We start from the raw sequence: 12,747 nt of genomic DNA, 5'->3' as shown, positions 1-12,747 counted from the left end.
TTATATACAGTAGAGAGGCTATATACAGTAGAGAGGTTATATACAGTAGAGAGGTTATATACAGTAGAGAGGCTATATACAGTAGAGAGGCTATATACAGTAGAGAGGCTATATACAGTAGAGAGACTATATACAGTAGAGAGGTTATATACAGTAGAGAGGTTATATACAGTAGAGAGGCTATATACAGTAGTGAGGCTATATACAATAGAGAGGCTATATACAGTAGAGAGACTATATACAGTAGAGAGGCTATATACAATAGAGAGGCTATATACAGTAGAGAGGCTATATACAGTAGAGAGGCTATATACAATAGAGAGGTTATATACAGTAGAGAGGTTATATACAGTAGAGAGGCTCTATACAGTAGAGAGGCTATATACAGTAGAGAGACTATATACAGTAGAGAGGCTCTATACAGTAGAGAGGCTATGTACAGTAGAGAGGCTATATACAGTAGAGAGGCTCTATACAGTAGAGAGGCTATATACAGTAGAGAGGCTATATACAGTAGAGAGGCTATATACAGTAGAGAGGCTACATACAGTAGAGAGGCTATATACAGTAGAGAGGCTATATACAGTAGAGAGGCTATATACAGTAGAGAGGCTATATACAGTATAGAGGCTATATACAATAGAGAGGCTATATACAGTAGAGAGACTATATACAGTAGAGAGGCTCTATACAGTAGAGAGGCTATGTACAGTAGAGAGGCTATATACAGTAGAGAGGCTCTATACAGTAGAGAGGCTATATACAGTAAAGGGGCTATATACAGTAGAGAGGCTATATACAGTAGAGAGGCTATATACAGTAGAGAGGCTCTATACAGTAGAGAGGCTATATACAGTAGAGAGGCTATATACAGTAGAGAGGCTATATACAGTAGAGAGGCTACATACAGTAGAGAGGCTATATACAGTAGAGAGGCTATATACAGTATAGAGGCTATGTACAGTAGAGAGGCTATATACAGTAGAGAGGCTATATACAGTAGAGAGGTTATATACAGTAGAGAGGCTATATACAGTAGAGAGGCTATATACAGTAAAGAGGCTATATACAATAGAGAGGCTATATACAGTAGAGAGACTATATACAGTAGAGAGGTTATATACAGTAGAGAGGTTATATACAGTAGAGAGGCTATATACAGTAGAGAGGTTATATACAGTAGAGAGGCTATATACAGTAGAGAGGCTATATACAGTAGAGAGGCTATATACAGTAGAGAGACTATATACAGTAGAGAGGTTATATACAGTAGAGAGGTTATATACAGTAGAGAGGCTATATACAGTAGTGAGGCTATATACAATAGAGAGGCTATATACAGTAGAGAGACTATATACAGTAGAGAGGCTATATACAATAGAGAGGCTATATACAGTAGAGAGGCTATATACAGTAGAGAGGCTATATACAATAGAGAGGTTATATACAGTAGAGAGGTTATATACAGTAGAGAGGCTCTATACAGTAGAGAGGCTATATACAGTAGAGAGACTATATACAGTAGAGAGGCTCTATACAGTAGAGAGGCTATGTACAGTAGAGAGGCTATATACAGTAGAGAGGCTCTATACAGTAGAGAGGCTATATACAGTAGAGAGGCTATGTACAGTAGAGAGGCTATATACAGTAGAGAGGCTCTATACAGTAGAGAGGCTATATACAGTAAAGGGGCTATATACAGTAGAGAGGCTATATACAGTAGAGAGGCTATATACAGTAGAGAGGCTCTATACAGTAGAGAGGCTACATACAGTAGAGAGGCTATATACAGTAGAGAGGCTATATACAGTTGAGAGGCTACATACAGTAGAGAGGCTATATACAGTAGAGAGGCTATATACAGTATAGAGGCTATATACAGTAGAGAGGCTATATACAGTAGAGAGGCTATATACAGTAGAGAGGCTATATACAGTAGAGAGGCTATATACAGTAGAGAGGCTATATACAGTAGAGAGGCTCTATACAGTAGAGAGGTTATATACAGTAGAGAGGTTATATACAGTAGAGAGGCTATATACAGTAGAGAGGTTATATACAGTAGAGAGGCTATATACAGTAGAGAGGTTATATACAGTAGAGAGGTTATATACAGTAGTGAGGCTATATACAGTAGAGAGGTTATATACAGTAGAGAGGCTATATACAGTAGAGAGGTTATATACAGTAGAGAGGCTATATACAGTAGAGAGGCTATATACAGTAGAGAGGCTATATACAGTAGAGAGGTTATATACAGTAGAGAGGCTATATACAGTAGAGAGGCTATATACAGTAGAGAGGTTATATACAGTAGAGAGGCTATATACAGTAGAGAGGCTGTATACAGTAGAGAGGCTATATACAGTAGAGAGGCTATATACAGTAGAGAGGCTCTATACAGTAGAGAGGCTGTATACAGTAGAGAGGCTGTATACAGTAGAGGGGCTCTATACAGTAGAGAGGCTATATACAGTAGAGAGGTTATATACAGTAGAGAGGTTATATACAGTAGAGAGGCTATATACAGTAGAGAGGCTATATACAGTAGAGAGGCTATATACAGTAGAGAGGCTATATACAGTAGAGAGGCTATATACAGTAGAGAGGCTATATACAGTAGAGAGGCTATATACAGTAGAGAGGTTATATACAGTAGAGAGGTTATATACAGTAGAGAGGCTATATACAGTAGAGAGGCTCTATACAGTAGAGAGGCTGTATACAGTAGAGAGGCTCTATACAGTAGAGAGGCTATATACAGTAGAGAGGCTCTATACAGTAGAGGCCTTCCTCTGACACCGCCTGGTGTAGAGGTCCTGGATGGCAGGAAGCCTGGCCCCAGTGATGTACTGGGTCGTACACACTACCCTCTGTAGTGCCTTGTGGTCGGAGGCCGAGCAGTTGCCATACCAGGCAGTGATGCAACCGGTCAGGATGCTCTCGATGTTGCAGCTGTAGAACCTTTTGAGGATCTGGGGACCCATGCCAAATCTATTCAGTCTCCTGAGGGGGAAAACGTTTTGTAGTGCCCTCTTCACGACTGTCTTGGTGTGTTTGGACCATTCTAGTTTGTTGGTGATGTGGACGCCAAGGAACTTGAAGCTCTCAACCTGCTCCACTACAGCCCCGTTGATGAGAATGGTGACTCGGGCCTCCACACTCTACAATTCTACTCCACAATCATCTTCTTTGTCTTGGTTGTTATCCTGGCACCACCCGGCCAGGTCTCCGACCTCCTCCCTAAAGGCTTCCCTTTGTAGTCTGTAATAGTTTGCAGGCCCTGCCACATCTGACGAGCGTCAGAGCCGGTGTACGATTCAATCTTAGTCCTGTATTGATGCTTTGCCTGTTTGATGGTTCGTCGGAGGGCGTGATTTCTAATAAGCTTCCGGGTTAGAGTTCCGCTCCTTGAAAGCTGCAGCTCTACCCTTTAGCTCAGTGCGAATGTTACCTGTAATCCATGGCTTCTGGTTGGGGTATGTACGTACGTTCACTGTAGGGACGACGTCCTTGATGCATTTATTGATAAAGATAGTGACAGCTGAACATCGTCATTCAGCCCCAATTCCGTGAAAAAATAGGATATTACCATTTTTGTTGGTAGGATATTCATGATCGTACCTCGTCTAGTTTATTGTCAAATCGACTGGCTGTTGTCATATCGATCCCGGATGCATCCATAAAAGGTTAAAATTAAGTCTCTTAAGACTAATTGAGTTTGACACAAGGGCTCATCACAAAGCTTCAGCAAACGCAATTTTGCATATCGACTCTGTTCACAAAAGTCTGTTCTTCACATAGCGGTCGATGACACGCCCTTTAAATGTTTTAATTTGCATTTTGTTTTATCTGGAAGGTGTGTGGAGAATACGTTATAATGTCGATTTGCATTTTGGTTGTTTTATCAGACGAGCTTTTCTCTGAAGGCTGAAGAATAGGGTGAACGGAGTAGATATGCAAAACTTGTGTTTGCTGAAGTTGTGTGATGAGCCCTTAGTAGAGAGGTCAGTGTGATTAACAGTTTGAGCCTCATCTACAGAGATGCAGCAATCAGTAGAGAGGTTATATACAGCAGAGAGAGAGAGACCCTGATGTAGCAGAGAGAGAGAGAGACCCTGATGTAGCAGAGAGAGAGAGAGACCCTGATGTAGCAGAGAGAGAGAGAGACCCTGATGTAGCAGAGAGAGAGAGACCCTGATGTAGCAGAGAGAGAGAGAGACCCTGATGTAGCAGAGAGAGAGAGACCCTGATGTAGCAGAGAGAGAGAGACCCTGATGTAGCAGAGAGAGAGAGAGAGAGACCCTGATGTAGCAGAGAGAGAGAGACCCTGATGTAGCAGAGAGAGAGAGACCCTGATGTAGCAGAGAGAGAGAGAGACCCTGATGTAGCAGAGAGAGAGAGACCCTGATGTAGCAGAGAGAGAGAGAGACCCTGATGTAGCAGAGAGAGAGAGAGACCCTGATGTAGTAGAGAGAGAGAGACCCTGATGTAGCAGAGAGAGAGAGACCCTGATGTAGCAGAGAGAGAGAGAGACCCTGATGTAGTAGAGAGAGAGAGACCCTGATGTAGCAGAGAGAGGGAGACCCTGATGTAGCAGAGAGAGAGAGACCCTGATGTAGCAGAGAGAGAGAGAGACCCTGATGTAGCAGAGAGATAGAGAGACCCTGATGTAGCAGAGAGAGAGAGGGAGACCCTGATGTAGCAGAGAGAGAGAGACCCTGATGTAGCAGAGAGAGAGAGACCCTGATGTAGCAGAGAGAGAGAGACCCTGATGTAGCAGAGAGAGAGAGACCCTGATGTAGCAGAGAGAGAGAGAGAGACCCTGATGTAGCAGAGAGAGAGAGAGACCCTGATGTAGCAGAGAGAGAGAGAGAGACCCTGATGTAGCAGAGAGAGAGAGAGACCCTGATGTAGCAGAGAGAGAGAGAGACCCTGATGTAGCAGAGAGAGAGAGAGACCCTGATGTAACAGAGAGAGAGAGAGACCCTGATGTAGCAGAGAGAGAGACCCTTATGTAGCAGAGAGAGAGAGACCCTGATGTAGCAGAGAGAGAGAGAGAGACCCTGATGTAGCAGAGAGAGAGAGACCCTGATGTAGCAGAGAGAGAGAGAGACCCTGATGTAGCAGAGAGAGAGAGAGACCCTGATGTAGCAGAGAGAGAGAGAGACCCTTATGTAGCAGAGAGAGAGAGACCCTGATGTAGCAGAGAGAGAGAGACCCTGATGTAGCAGAGAGAGAGAGACCCTGATGTAGCAGAGAGAGAGAGACCCTGATGTAGCAGAGAGAGAGAGAGACCCTGATGTACCAGAGAGAGAGAGAGACCCTGATGTAGCAGAGAGAGAGACCCTGATGTAGCAGAGAGAGAGAGAGAGACCCTGATGTAGCAGAGAGAGAGACCCTGATGTAGCAGAGAGAGAGAGAGAGACCCTGATGTAGCAGAGAGAGAGAGACCCTGATGTAGCAGAGAGAGAGAGAGAGACCCTGATGTAGTAGAGAGAGAGAGAGACCCTGATGTAGCAGAGAGAGAGAGAGAGACCCTGATGTAGCAGAGAGAGAGAGACCCTGATGTAGCAGAGAGAGAGAGACCCTGATGTAGCAGAGAGAGAGAGACCCTGATGTAGCAGAGAGAGAGAGACCCTGATGTAGCAGAGAGAGAGAGAGACCCTGATGTAGCAGAGAGAGAGAGAGACCCTGATGTAGCAGAGAGAGAGAGACCCTGATGTAGCAGAGAGAGAGAGAGACCCTGATGTAGCAGAGAGAGAGAGAGAGAGACCCTGATGTAGCAGAGAGAGAGACCCTTATGTAGCAGAGAGAGAGAGACCCTGATGTAGAAGAGAGAGAGAGAGAGACCCTGATGTAGCAGAGAGAGAGAGACCCTGATGTAGCAGAGAGAGAGAGAGAGACCCTTATGTAGCAGAGAGAGAGAGAGACCCTGATGTAGCAGAGAGAGAGAGAGACCCTGATGTAACAGAGAAAGAGAGAGACCCTGATGTAGCAGAGAGAGAGAGACCCTTATGTAGCAGAGAGAGAGAGACCCTGATGTAGCAGAGAGAGAGAGACCCTGATGTAGCAGAGAGAGAGAGAGACCCTGATGTAGCAGAGAGAGAGAGAGACCCTGATGTACCAGAGAGAGAGAGAGACCCTGATGTAGCAGAGAGAGAGACCCTGATGTAGCAGAGAGAGAGACCCTGATGTAGCAGAGAGAGAGAGAGACCCTGATGTAGCAGAGAGAGAGACCCTGATGTAGCAGAGAGAGAGAGACCCTGATGTAGCAGAGAGACAGAGAGAGAGAGACCCTGATGTAGCAGAGAGAGAGACCCTGATGTAGCAGAGAGAGAGATACCCTGATGTAGCAGAGAGACAGAGAGAGAGAGACCCTGATGTAGCAGAGAGAGAGAGACCCTGATGTAGCAGAGAGAGAGAGACCCTGATGTAGCAGAGAGAGAGAGAGACCCTGATGTAGCAGAGAGAGAGAGAGACCCTGATGTAGCAGAGAGAGAGAGACCCTGATGTAGCAGAGAGAGAGAGAGACCCTGATGTAGCAGAGAGAGAGAGAGACCCTGATGTAGCAGAGAGAGAGAGACCCTGATGTAGCAGAGAGAGAGAGACCCTGATGTAGCAGAGAGAGAGAGACCCTGATGTAGCAGAGAGAGAGAGAGAGACCCTGATGTAGCAGAGAGAGAGAGATAGACCCTGATGTAGCAGAGAGAGAGAGAGACCCTGATGTAGCAGAGAGAGAGAGACCCTGATGTAGCAGAGAGAGAAACCCTGATGTAGCAGAGAGAGAGAGACCCTGATGTAGCAGAGAGAGAGAGACCCTGATGTAGCAGAGAGACCCTGATGTAGCAGAGAGAGAGAGAGAGACCCTGATGTAGCAGAGAGAGAGATACCCTGATGTAGCAGAGAGAGAGACCCTGATGTAGCAGAGAGAGAGAGACCCTGATGTAGCAGAGAGAGAGAGAGACCCTGATGTAGCAGAGAGAGAGAGAGACCCTGATGTAGCAGAGAGAGAGAGACCCTGATGTAGCAGAGAGAGAGAGACCCTGATGTAGCAGAGAGAGAGATACCCTGATGTAGCAGAGAGAGAGAGAGACCCTTATGTAGCAGAGAGAGAGAGAGACCCTGATGTAGCAGAGAGAGAGAGACCCTGATGTAGCAGAGAGAGAGAGAGACCCTGATGTAGCAGAGAGAGAGAGGGAGACCCTGATGTAGCAGAGAGAGAGAGGGAGACCCTGATGTAGCAGAGAGAGAGAGAGACCCTGATGTAGCAGAGAGAGAGAGAGACCCTGATGTAGCAGAGAGAGAGAGGGAGACCCTGATGTAGCAGAGAGAGAGAGGGAGACCCTGATGTAGCAGAGAGAGAGAGAGACCCTGATGTAGCAGAGAGAGAGAGAGAGACCCTGATGTAGCAGAGAGAGAGAGGGAGACCCTGATGTAGCAGAGAGAGAGAGAGACCCTGATGTAGCAGAGAGAGAGAGAGACCCTGATGTAGCAGAGAGAGATAGACCCTGATGTAGCAGAGAGAGAGAGACCCTAATGTAGCAGAGAGAGAGAGACCCTGATGTAGCAGAGAGAGAGAGACCCTGATGTAGAAGAGAGAGAGAGACCCTGATGTAGCAGAGAGAGAGGGAGACCCTGATGTAGCAGAGAGAGAGAGAGAGACCCTGATGTAGCAGAGAGAGAGAGGGAGACCCTGATGTAGCAGAGAGAGAGAGAGACCCTGATGTAGCAGAGAGAGAGAGACCCTGATGTAGCAGAGAGAGATAGACCCTGATGTAGCAGAGAGAGAGAGACCCTAATGTAGCAGAGAGAGAGAGACCCTGATGTAGCAGAGAGAGAGAGACCCTGATGTAGCAGAGAGAGATAGACCCTGATGTAGCAGAGAGAGAGAGACCCTAATGTAGCAGAGAGAGAGAGACCCTGATGTAGCAGAGAGAGAGAGACCCTGATGTAGCAGAGAGAGAGAGACCCTGATGTAGCAGAGAGAGAGAGACCCTGATGTAGCAGAGAGAGAGAGACCCTGATGTAGCAGAGAGAGACAGAGAGACCCTGATGTAGCAGAGAGAGAGAGACCCTGATGTAGCAGAGAGAGAGAGAGAGACCCTTATGTAGCAGAGAGAGAGAGACCCTGATGTAGCAGAGAGAGAGAGAGACCCTGATATAGCAGAGAGAGAGAGACCCTGATGTAGCAGAGAGAGAGACCCTGATGTAGCAGAGCGAGAGAGACCCTGATGTAGCAGAGAGAGAGAGACCCTGATGTAGCAGAGAGAGAGAGAGACCCTGATATAGCAGAGAGAGAGACCCTGATGTAGCAGAGAGAGAGAGAGACCCTGATGTAGCAGAGAGAGAGAGACCCTGATGTAGCAGAGAGAGAGAGAGACCCTGATGTAGCAGAGAGAGAGAGACCCTGATGTAGCAGAGAGAGAGAGAGAGACCCTGATGTAGCAGGGAGAGAGAGACCCTGATGTAGCAGAGAGAGAGAGACCCTGATGTAGCAGAGAGAGAGAGAGACCCTGATGTAGCAGAGAGAGAGAGACCCTGATGTAGCAGAGAGAGAGAGAGAGACCCTGATGTAGCAGAGAGAGAGAGAGAGAGACCCTGATGTAGCAGAGAGAGAGAGACCCTGATGTAGCAGAGAGAGAGAGAGAGACCCTGATGTAGCAGAGAGAGAGAGAGACCTTGATGTAGCAGAGAGAGAGAGAGAGAGACCCTGATGTAGCAGAGAGAGAGAGAGACCCTGATGTAGCAGAGAGAGAGAGACCCTGATGTAGCAGAGAGAGAGAGAGACCCTGATGTAGCAGAGAGAGAGAGAGACCCTGATGTAGCAGAGAGAGAGAGAGAGACCCTGATGTAGCAGAGAGAGAGACCCTGATGTAGCAGAGAGAGAGAGAGACCCTGATGTAGCAGAGAGAGATAGACCCTGATGTAGCAGAGAGGGAGAGACCCTGATGTAGCAGAGAGAGAGAGACCCTGATGTAGCAGAGAGAGAGAGACCCTGATGTAGCAGAGAGAGAGAGACCCTGATGTAGCAGAGAGAGAGAGACCCTGATGTAGCAGAGAGAGAGAGACCCTGATGTAGCAGAGAGAGAGAGAGAGACCCTGATGTAGCAGAGAGAGAGAGACCCTGATGTAGCAGAGAGAGAGAGAGAGACCCTTATGTAGCAGAGAGAGAGAGACCCTGATGTAGCAGAGAGAGAGAGAGACCCTGATGTAGCAGAGAGAGAGAGACCCTGATGTAGCAGAGAGAGAGAGAGACCCTGATGTAGCAGAGCGAGAGAGACCCTGATGTAGCAGAGAGAGAGAGACCCTGATGTAGCAGAGAGAGAGCGAGACCCTGATGTAGCAGAGAGAGAGAGAGAGACCCTGATGTAGCAGAGAGAGAGAGAGAGACCCTGATGTAGCAGAGAGAGAGAGAGACCCTGATGTAGCAGAGAGAGAGAGACCCTGATGTAGCAGAGAGAGAGAGAGACCCTGATGTAGCAGAGAGAGAGAGACCCTGATGTAGCAGAGAGAGAGAGAGACCCTGATGTAGCAGAGAGAGAGAGAGAGACCCTGATGTAGCAGAGAGAGAGAGAGACCCTGATGTAGCAGAGAGAGAGAGAGAGACCCTGATGTAGCAGAGCGAGAGAGACCCTGATGTAGCAGAGAGAGAGAGAGACCCTGATGTAGCAGAGAGAGAGACCCTGATGTAGCAGAGAGAGAGAGAGAGACCCTGATGTAGCAGAGAGAGAGAGAGAGACCCTGATGTAGCAGAGAGAGAGAGAGACCCTGATGTAGCAGAGAGAGAGAGACCCTGATGTAGCAGAGAGAGAGAGAGACCCTGATGTAGCAGAGAGAGAGAGAGAGACCCTGATGTAGCAGAGAGAGAGAGAGACCCTGATGTAGCAGAGAGAGAGAGAGAGACCCTGATGTAGCAGAGAGAGAGAGAGACCCTGATGTAGCAGAGAGAGAGAGAGACCCTGATGTAGCAGAGAGAGAGAGACCCTGATGTAGCAGAGAGAGAGAGAGACCCTGATGTAGCAGAGAGAGAGAGACCCTGATGTAGCAGAGAGAGAGAGACCCTGATGTAGCAGAGAGAGAGAGAGACCCTGATGTAGCAGAGAGAGAGAGACCCTGATGTAGCAGAGAGAGAGAGACCCTGATGTAGCAGAGAGAGATACCCTGATGTAGCAGAGAGAGAGAGACCCTGATGTAGCAGAGAGAGAGACCCTGATGTAGCAGAGAGAGAGAGACCCTGATGTAGCAGAGAGAGAGAGACCCTGATGTAGCAGAGAGAGAGAGAGAGACCCTGATGTAGCAGAGAGAGAGAGACCCTGATGTAGCAGAGAGAGAGAGAGACCCTGATGTAGCAGAGAGAGAGACCCTGATGTAGCAGAGAGAGAGAGACCCTGATGTAGCAGAGAGAGATACCCTGATGTAGCAGAGAGAGAGAGACCCTGATGTAGCAGAGAGAGAGACCCTGATGTAGCAGAGAGAGAGAGACCCTGATGTAGCAGAGAGAGAGAGACCCTGATGTAGCAGAGAGAGAGAGACCCTGATGTAGCAGAGAGAGAGAGAGACCCTGATGTAGCAGAGAGAGAGAGAGACCCTGATGTAGCAGAGAGAGAGAGAGACCCTGATGTAGCAGAGAGAGAGAGAGACCCTGATGTAGCAGAGAGAGAGAGACCCTGATGTAGCAGAGAGAGAGACCCTGATGTAGCAGAGAGAGAGAGACCCTGATGTAGCAGAGAGAGAGAGAGACCTTGATGTAGCAGAGAGAGAGAGACCCTGATGTAGCAGAGAGAGAGATACCCTGATGTAGCAGAGAGAGAGAGAGACCCTGATGTAGCAGAGAGAGAGAGAGAGACCCTGATGTAGCAGAGAGAGAGAGAGAGAGACCCTGATGTAGCAGAGAGAGAGAGACCCTGATGTAGCAGAGAGAGAGAGAGAGACCCTGATGTAGCAGAGAGAGAGAGAGAGACCCTGATGTAGCAGAGAGAGAGAGAGACCCTGATGTAGCAGAGAGAGAGAGAGAGACCCTGATGTAGCAGAGAGAGAGAGACCCTGATGTAGCAGAGAGAGAGACCCTGATGTAGCAGAGAGAGAGAGAGACCCTGATGTAGCAGAGAGAGAGAGACCCTGATGTAGCAGAGAGAGAGAGACCCTGATGTAGCAGAGAGAGAGAGAGACCCTGATGTAGCAGAGAGAGAGAGACCCTGATGTAGCAGAGAGAGAGAGAGACCCTGATGTAGCAGAGAGAGAGAGAGACCCTGATGTAGCAGAGAGAGAGACCCTGATGTAGCAGAGAGAGAGACCCTGATGTAGCAGAGAGAGAGAGAGACCCTGATGTAACAGAGAGAGAGAGACCCTGATGTAGCAGAGAGAGAGAGAGAGACCCTGATGTAGCAGAGAGAGAGAGACCCTGATGTAGCAGAGAGAGAGAGAGACCCTGATGTAGCAGAGAGAGAGAGACCCTGATGTAGCAGAGAGAGAGAGAGACCCTGATGTAGCAGAGAGAGAGAGAGACCCTGATGTAGCAGAGAGAGAGAGAGAGAGACCCTGATGTAGCAGAGAGAGAGAGAGACCCTGATGTAGCAGAGAGAGAGAGAGAGACCCTGATGTAGCAGAGAGAGAGAGACCCTGATGTAGCAGAGAGAGAGAGAGACCCTGATGTAGCAGAGAGAGAGAGAGAGACCCTGATGTAGCAGAGAGAGAGAGACCCTGATGTAGCAGAGAGAGAGAGAGACCCTGATGTAGCAGAGAGAGAGAGACCCTGATGTAGCAGAGAGAGAGAGAGAGCCCCTGATGTAGCAGAGAGAGAGAGACCCTGATGTAGCAGAGAGAGAGAGACCCTGATGTAGCAGAGAGAGAGAGAGACCCTGATGTAGCAGAGAGAGAGAGACCCTGATGTAGCAGAGAGAGAGAGACCCTGATGTAGCAGAGAGAGAGAGACCCTGATGTAGCAGAGAGAGGTGAGACCCTGATGTAGCAGAGAGAGAGAGACCCTGATGTAGCAGAGAGAGAGAGAGACCCTGATGTAGCAGAGAGAGAGAGAGACCCTGATGTAGCAGAGAGAGAGAGACCCTGATGTAGCAGAGAGAGAGAGAGAGACCCTGATGTAGCAGAGAGAGAGAGACCCTGATGTAGCAGAGAGAGAGAGAGACCCTGATGTAGCAGAGAGAGAGAGAGACCCTGATGTAGCAGAGAGAGAGAGAGACCCTGATGTAGCAGAGAGAGAGACCCTGATGTAGCAGAGAGAGAGAGACCCTGATGTAGCAGAGAGAGAGACCCTGATGTAGCAGAGAGAGAGAGAGAGACCCTGATGTAGCAGAGAGAGAGAGAGAGACCCTGAGAGAGACCCTGATGTAGCAGAGAGAGAGACCCTGATGTAGCAGAGAGAGAGAGAGAGACCCTGAGAGAGACCCTGATGTAGTAGAGAGAGAGACCCTGATGTAGCAGAGAGAGAGAGAGACCCTGATGTAGCAGAGAGAGAGAGAGACCCTGATATAGCAGAGAGAGAGAGAGAGACCCTGATGTAGCAGAGAGAGAGAGACCCTGATGTAGCAGAGAGACCCTGATGTAGCAGAGAGAGAGAGAGACCCTGATGTAGCAGAGAGAGAGACCCTGATGTAGCAGAGAGAGAGAGAGAGACCCTGATGTAGCAGAGAGAGAGAGACCCTGATGTAGCAGAGAGAGAGAGACCCTGATGTAGCAGAGAGAGAGAGACCCTGATGTAGCAGATAGAGAGAGAGAGACCCTGATGTA

Source organism: Salvelinus alpinus, chromosome 2 (genome assembly GCF_045679555.1).
Source record: "Salvelinus alpinus chromosome 2, SLU_Salpinus.1, whole genome shotgun sequence".
Classification (NCBI taxonomy): Eukaryota; Metazoa; Chordata; class Actinopteri; order Salmoniformes; family Salmonidae; genus Salvelinus; species Salvelinus alpinus.
The sequence above is the reverse complement of the archived record's forward strand: the minus strand, read 5'-3'. Positions refer to the sequence as shown.